This window comes from Rattus norvegicus, chromosome 7, assembly GCF_021556685.1.
Source record: "Rattus norvegicus strain SHRSP/BbbUtx chromosome 7, alternate assembly SHRSP_T2T, whole genome shotgun sequence".
Lineage (NCBI taxonomy): Eukaryota > Metazoa > Chordata > Mammalia > Rodentia > Muridae > Rattus > Rattus norvegicus.
The window spans coordinates 93,082,414-93,091,067 of NC_141540.1; positions in this window are offsets into that span (position 1 = coordinate 93,082,414).

Genomic DNA, 8,654 nt, shown 5'->3' on the forward strand with positions numbered 1-8,654 from the left:
TATTTATTGTTACAGTTTTTATTATTACTCTTTGAGTCAAGTTGTAGACTATGATTGCATATTATTTCCTTGTATAAGTCTTTGTGTTCTTGGAAACTTCTAACCCTATTCCTCCTGAAGTTTGAATCAACACCAGCTATCACATGTTGTACTGAGCTGTCTGCCTTCATGCCTCCCTTACCACCTGGCCTTGAAGGTTGCAGAGATGCCCCACCCCTCCCCCATTCCTGAATCAGCTGGGAACAGACACTCAAAACATAAGTCTGTGGTGCACACTTTAGATTTGAACTATAACAGATTCTTTTAAAATGCTTATTTTAAAGTGATTACCTGTTAGTTCTAAAATCTTTGTTCTGGATTGAGTTCAATTGATTAAAATTTCTTTTCATAATGAATTACTTGTTTACATATTAGTACACATAAAACATTTAATTGGATGCTAGGTATTGCACATTTTATATTCTTATCCGCCAGACTTCCTTCCACCCTGTCTAGCTCCCTCTTTGTAAACATTGTTGAGATACAATTGCACCAACTGGGAGCCATTTGATCATTTTATATCTTTTACTTAGGTTTTGTTAGATGACACAAAAAGGCACTGATTCTAGGGAAAATTATTCCAAGCTATTGAGGACTTTTCTGAGCACTCTCTCCAATGTCTTGTAAGCAATGAAGTTTTCTGGTATGGCTATTGAGGAAGGCATTTTTCCTAGTCCTCTCTGAACCCTAGCATTTACCCTTTTCCATAGCTCTACGCTTATGAGCAATTTTGTTACTTGTGCCTACTGCTAACTCATCTGGTCAAATACTAAGAAGGGCCCTCTGAAAATATAAAGATTCTTTTCCTGTATGTTGTCCAGCTTTCTGGCCCCCTTTTCCTTGATCTCTTATGTAGATTTCATCATGCTAACAATGGTATCAACTCTATCAGGATCCTCCCAGGATTAAAAAGCTAGAAATGGCTCAGAGTGTTATTTGAATCACTTAAAGGGTTGCAATGATTATTTTCCTCATTTCAGATATCATGGACCTTTGTGACATAGTGGCTAATTTTGTATATTTTGTATGGCTTTGATTTTTGTTTTGATCTTTTTTAAAGCTGGGAGCATGAATATAGTTGTAGCTGAAATGGCCTCTCTCATCATCCTTCAGGGACACTGTTTGAATAGATCAATGAATTCATGGACCATAAAAATGCAATCATATTGGATAGAACGGAACAGCAAACTGGATCCTTACCTTTTAAAAGAGGGGCTCTTTCTTGTCATTAACAAAGAAAGAAAATCCAACACGTCTCTTAAAAAAAGTTGAGGTCAGCCATTGATCCTCCCCCCCCCCCACCATAATCACTGAGATGCTACATCAACTGTTTATAATGGCAGACAAACTGGGGATTCCTTTGTAGAAAAATCTCTAAATTGGTGTCGATGCAGAGCATTCCAGGAAGAAATAGAGAATGGTTCAAGTAGGCAGACATCCAGTTCGTTTGAGAACAACTTCATAAATTTCTTTAAATCTATGAGCTAAACATATTTGAGAAGAATATATGCGTAAGTGTGTATTCACAATGTCTGTGTATTTATTTAGGGCATGCTTGATAAATCTGGAGTAATTGCACAGGTTGAAGCAGCCACTTGTGAGAAACAGAGGAAAATATAGGTATAATACATATTTAATGTGAAGTTAGTTCTGGAAAAGTCCCCCTTTTATCTTAAAAGATGTAGGGGACATATTAATGCTTGCATGCTTTCATTTTATACTTTTACCTGAGGCTAAACAGTTTCTGAAAATCCTCCTATAGGCCAAGCAGGATGCAAAGAACACTTGGGAGCACCCAAGGAGCTGGCACTGCCGAGGCAGCAAGCACGACAAGTCGGAAAACACGTAGACGCAATATGCTATCCATGGCACTGGAGATCCATCCACAGCAGCTGAGCTGGCCTGGGGCTAGTAGCATTTAGAGTAGGCGTGGCCTAAGACCTCAGAAACTCCTCAGTCCTGGAAGGAAGACAGAATAAAAGAGTTAAGATGAGCTTTATTTATTCATCTGGAACCTCAGGTCAAATAGGGAAGCAAGACGGTGCTTAAAATTTTACCCTTAGATTTTAGGGGGCTTTGCAGTTAGACCTTCGAGAGTATCAGACAATCTGTGCCCTAACACGTGAATTGCCATTACTATTTCATACCATTGTGCAGATGTCACTATTATTTCAGAACGTTGTCACAGCCTTCAGATGAAGCCCATCGTGTGCCACACCCATCTCATCGTTCCGCCCCCTCAGATCTTGGCAACCGTCAGTCTATCTCTTTTCAGTGTCGATTCTGGGTATTTCATATAAACAGAAGCCTAGGTTGTGTTTTAGGGTTTTGTCTATTAGCATAATGTTTCTAACTTTCATTTATATTGCATCAATACTTCATTGGTCTCAGTGGCAGGACAATATGGTTTTACATTTTCTTTATCCACTCGTCCTGAGTGTGGGAAGTTTTCACTTTTTGGCTATTGCGAGTAGTATTAATATAAGCAACTGCTCACAAGTTCTTATTTAAACACCTGCTTTCATTTTTTTGGAGTAGAACCAATAATGTAATTACTGACTCATGGTAATTTTAGTTTTAGCTTGTAAGGGAACTGTCAAGCTGCTTTCTGCCACAGCTACACTGCTTTACTGAGCTCACATCTCGGGAGAAAGTATTTATTTCCAGGATACTGTGGGCTTCAGTTGTTTATTTTTTCCTACCAGCTTTCAAGGATTGCTCCGAGGATTAATTACCTTTGTGAAACTATCAAGGGTTTTCGACAAGCAGCCTTCATGTAAATTAAAGATACTGTGTGCTCAAGCAATTCTCCTGTAGTTTGCCAGGAGTTTGATAGTTCAATAAATTTGCACAAAATTTGATTTGGGCAGGAATGGACTTTTTCAGTCTTATGAGTCCTGAAGCTAAAAAGAGACAAATTGAGTTGAATTAGTTTGTCTTGATTTGATCTGTTTTTTTTTTCTTAATGAGATGTTGTAAGGAAAAAAAAGAACCTATCCTTTTTATCTTTCTGATGCATGAGCACACTGATTCTAGCTGTTAGAACAGTCAATGGATTTATTTTTTATTCTGAACTTTCTAGTGTACTAGAGACCAAGATTGCTCTTATGTTAAAGCAGAAGCAAAAGCATCCAGAAATAATGACATCTGCTGTATTTTTACAGGCTTCCATAATAGTTTCTGAGAGTCAACAAGATGAGAAACAAATTTGAACTATTTTATGGCCTAAGACCATGTCAAAAACTCTCTTGGTAAAGGACAGACAGCATTCATTACCTGTGAAGCACTTGCAGTGTTTCCAAGGTAACTTGGTAGGGATAGAGACCCCTGAGGTTCTGAATGCAAGGCTGTTTCAGAATGATCCATTAGGACTTTAATGAAGCCCTTGTTTTCAAAGTTATACCAGAAACTCATGCAGCTGGAATGAGATCTCCAGAATATCTCTCTTCCTCTTTAATTGATGATTTCAAAATTTTCTGATACGCTTGATGGCATTCCACAACACACTCAAGCTACACTTCACCAAGCTGGTACCTTGCTCACCTTGAGTACAAAATGAAATGAAATGAAACAAAACCAAAAACCTATCCATGTGCTGGGATCGGGGGTGGTGCATGCCTTTAATCTCAATACCCAGGAGACAGAGGCAGGAGTAATTCTGTGAGTTTCAGGACAGCCAAGGCTACAGAAAGAAACCTTGACTCAACAAAACAACACAACAACAACAACAACAACAACACCCATGTATGAATGACTTTTTATATAATCAAGCACCTACTATGTGTTACACACATTACATGTGTTATTTTAGATCTTTACAGCAACAGTGTGAAGTTGGTTGATATTCACCTTGAAACCAAAGAAATTGGGAATCTGATGGACAAAGATTGACAACGCTGAACTTCAGACTACAGAACACATGATTCTGTTGTCTGACATCTACCCAGGGCATGATGGCACACACTTGTGTTCCTAGCACTCAGGACAGTAACACAGGAGGGTTGACATGAATTGAGGGTCACCCTGCATTTCACAGAGAATACCAGGCCATTTAGGGCTATTAAGTGAGATAATAACTAAAAAAAACTTATAAAACTAAACAAAAAGTTTGAGGTCACATTAATATGCCAATTAACTTCCCAAATAGTATCAGAAAAAAATAAAACTAGAAAATGTAAAAAATATCCAGCATTAATTTTTAAAAATATTCTTCAAAGTCTGAATATTTTATACATCATACGTGACTTAACAACATATAACATTGTTTATCCACCATTTAGATGTCATTGGAAATCATTTTGTTCTTAAGATTCAAATACAATTCCCTGTAACCCCTGGATTCCTCTTGGTTCATTTAGTGCCATAAGCATTCTTTTTTTCTTTTCCATAGAGGTAAAATGAAGAAAATCTTACACCAGGGGTGCAGTTTAGTTGGTAGAGTACTTGCCTACCATGCAATGAGCCTTGGGTTTGATCGCCAGCATCATATAAATGAGGTTGGTGGCTTACACCTGTAATCCTAACAATTTGGAGGTGGAGAAAGGAGGATCATGAGTTCGAGATCAATGTAAATAAGTCTTGAAAATCAAAACAAACCAACAAACAAATGAGGGACGGAGGAGATAGCTCAGACGATAAATCAAGTACTTGCTTTGAAAGTTTGATTCCCATGTGAATACCTGTGAGTGGAGGCACCAACTTGTAATCACAAAGCTGGGGAGGTGGAGACAGATGGGCCTTTGAGGTTCACTGTCCAGCCTGCCTAGCCTACTTAGACAGCTCTAGATGAGTGACAGACCATGTATCAAGATAAAAAGTGGCTCACCTAAGGAGTGACATCTGAGGTGTCCTCTGTCCTCCACGTGGACACACATATGCATAAACATGCACACATGTACATGTTCTGGATTTCCCTGGTGCTTTTTGTATTCAGATGCTAATTCTGCTTCCTCAAGAGTGGCTGCCCTGGACAGGGAGTGGATCACAGACTCACGTGATTTCAGGTGAACCTTCTCCCCATTTTAACTGGTCAAATAAAGGATAGAGCCTGTGAATAGGTGGTAGAAGTGAAAGGTGGGGTTGAAAGTTTTAGAGAGGGAGAAAGAGGAAGGAGAAGAAGGAGACAAGGAGACAGAGGAAGAGGAGGTGGAAGGAAGATGAAACAAAAGCACTTGGCCTGGAGGAACTGCAAGTATCAAGGGATCTCAGAGCTGGGGAATAGAGTAGTGTAGTGGTAGGTCTGCTTAATCTAGGCATGCAGCTTATAAATAGTATAACTGAGTTGTGTGTTCTTTGCCTGGGCATACTGGGGTTGGAGATTTACCACAATCTGTATCTCCTCCCCCAACCTCCTATTGGCTGACTCAAGCCAAATAATTCTTTTTTCCCCCTTGTAATTCTTAGAATTGCACACCCACTGGACAATGCCTTCCACTGAGTTGTGTCCTCAGCTCTTATTCTTTCTTTATGTCAACCCCGTGGGAAAAAAATTCTCCAATACTTCTTGCCAGGCATTTTAATAATGTGAAATCTCCTTACAAGAACCATTCCCTGAGAATAACTTTATTTTTAATGAGATAAAGCTAATATTCCACCTTCCCTCTTCCCTGGCACCTCTCACTCTCCTCATAGGAGTTGATGTCACTCTGTGCACACAGGAGATTTGGGTTACTGTGTTGTTTAATTGGATGTTCAGGAATAGGACAACCTTGGATTCTAATGAAGAGAGAGAATTTGAGATATGGAAAAGACATGAAAGGTTTCTTCCTTTTAATGTCTTTCAAAAAGTATTTTTAACTGGTAAATGGCTGCATATATGACATGGTTATGGGTTGGAATGAGATATTTCATGTTTATATTGTGCAATTATTAAATAATATTAGCTAAAAGTCTTTTTTTTCTTATCTTTTTGTGTTGAAAACACTTAAAACCCACCATTTTATCAATTTGGAAACAAGTCTTGTGTTAGTATTTCTCTAGTTACCATTTTTGTGTAATAGATCACTAAAGATTATTTTCCCTCATACTCTATACTCAGCATCTTTCCTTTCTTCATGTCCTCTCCCCACAAAGTTTGTAATGATTACCATTTTGACTTTTTAATATTGGACATATAAATAAAATTATGTTTACCTTCATAAAGGCAAAAGGGAGGAGGGAGAGAGAGGATGGGGTGGGAAGTTGTGGAGGAGTAATTGAGAAGAGGGATATCATTGGAATTTAAATGAATAAGATAAGTAATAAAAAAGTGTAGAGAGTTCCCTGCACCCAAATTCCATGGGGGAGAGAGTTGAACTCCCAGAAGTGCAGACAACCCTGAGACCTCAGGATAGATTGCCACTTCTGCCCACTTCTGCTCACATTCCTAGCCCAAGAGGAAACCACATAGTGCCTCTGGATACAGAAATATAGATGCAGTCAGTGGCAAGAACCTGTTGGTTTCTGCCTATGCCTGGAACTGAACCAAACCTGTCCCACCACTTCCTGCACCCAAATCCTGAGGGGAAGAGAGCTGGACTGTCAGAAGTGCAGACAAACCTGAGAACTCAAAGGAGACAACTACTTTCTGCCCACATTCCTGACTCAGGAGGATATCGCCTAGTGCCATCTGTGCCCTTTGGGCAGAGGGACCTAGGAGCAGTCAGGAACAGGACCCTCTGGGTTTCTGCCTATACCTAGAACTGAAAGCCAGTCACCAGGAGCACCTACACACCTGAGAGTAGAGGTAAGACCAACTCTTCTGCACCAAGCAACCCTCCTGGAGGCTTCAGGTCACACAAACTAAGGAGCAGCTCTCTGTTCCAAGATCTGGCTGAAAGAAAACAGGTTTAGAGGAGAGCTGATACACATGCATACAGGAGGGTCAAGCCACTGTCAGATACAGCAAAACAAGCTAACACCAGAGACAACCTGATGGCAAGAGGCAAGCACAGGAACTTAAGCAACAGAAACCAAGAGTGCTTTGTCATCATCAGAGCCTAGTTCTCCCACCAAAGCAAATACTGGATATGCAAACACACCGGCAAAGCAAGATTTGGATTTAAAATCACATTTGATGATGATGATGATGGAGAACTTAAAGAAGGACATAAATAACTCCCTTAAAGAAACAGAGGACAATACAAGTAAACAAGTAGAAGCCCTTAAAGAGGAAGCACAGAAATCCCTTAAAGAATTACAGGAAAACACAACCAAACCGGTGAAGGAATTGAACAAAGCTATCCAGGATTTAAAAATGGAAATAGAAACAATAAAGAAAGTATAAAGGGAGACAACCCTGGAGATAGAAAATCTAGAGAAGAGAGCAGGAGTCATAGATGCAAGCATTACCAACAGAATACAAGAGATAGAAGAGAGAATCTCAGGGGCAGAAGATACTATAGAAAACATCATCACAACCATCAAAGATAATGTAAAACTCAAAAAGCTCCTAGCCCAAAACATACCAGAAATTCAGGACACAATGAGAAGATGAAACCTAAGGATAGTAGGTATAGAAGAGAGTGAAGACTTCCAAATTAAAGAGCTAGTAAATATCTTCAACAAAATTATAGAAGAAAACTTCTGTAACCTAATGAAAGAGATGTCTATAAACATACAAGAAGCCTACAGAACACCAAATAGATTGGACCAGAAAAGAAATTCCTCCTGTCACATAATAGCCAAAACACCAAATGCACAAAACAAAGAAAGAGTACTAAAAGCAGTAAGGGGAAAAGATCAAGTAACATATAAATGCAGACCTATCAGAATTACACCAGACTTCTCACCAGAGATTATGAAAGCCAGAAGATGCTGGGCAGATGTCATACAGATCCTAAGAGAGCACAAATGCCAGCCCAGGTTACTGTATCCAACAAAACTCTCAATTAACATAGATGGAGAAACCAAGATATTCCATGACAAATCCAAATTTTCATAATATCTTTCCACAAATCCAGCCCTACAAAGGACAATAGATGGAAAACTCCAACCCATGGAGGGAAACTACACCCTAGAAAAAGCAAGAAAGTAATTTTTCTTGCAACCAAACCAAAAGAAGAAAGATAAAAAAGTAATTCCATCTCTAACAACAAAAATAATGAGAAGCAACAAACACTATTCCTTGATATTTCTTAATATCAGTGGACTCAATTTACCAATAAAAAGACATAGACTAACAGACTGGATACGTAAAGAGGATCCAGCATTTTGCTGCATACAGGAAAGACACCTCACAGACAAAGACAGACACTACCCCAGAATAAAAGACTGGAAAACAAATTTCCAAGCAAATGGTGCCAAGAAACAAGCTGGAGTAGCCATTCTAATATTGAACAAAATCTACTTTCAACCAAAAGTCATCAAAAAGATGAGGAAGGACACTTCATATTCATCAAAGGAAAAATCTACCAAGATGAACTCTCAATCCTAAATATCTATGCTACAAATACAAGGCACCTACATTCATAAAAGAAGTCTTACTAAAGCTCAAAGCACACATTGCACTTCACACAATAATAGTAGGAGATTTCAACACCTCATTGTCAGCAATGGACAGATCTTAGAAACAGAAATGAAATAGAGACATAGAAAAACTAACAAAAGTTTTGAACCAAATGGATTTAACAGATATT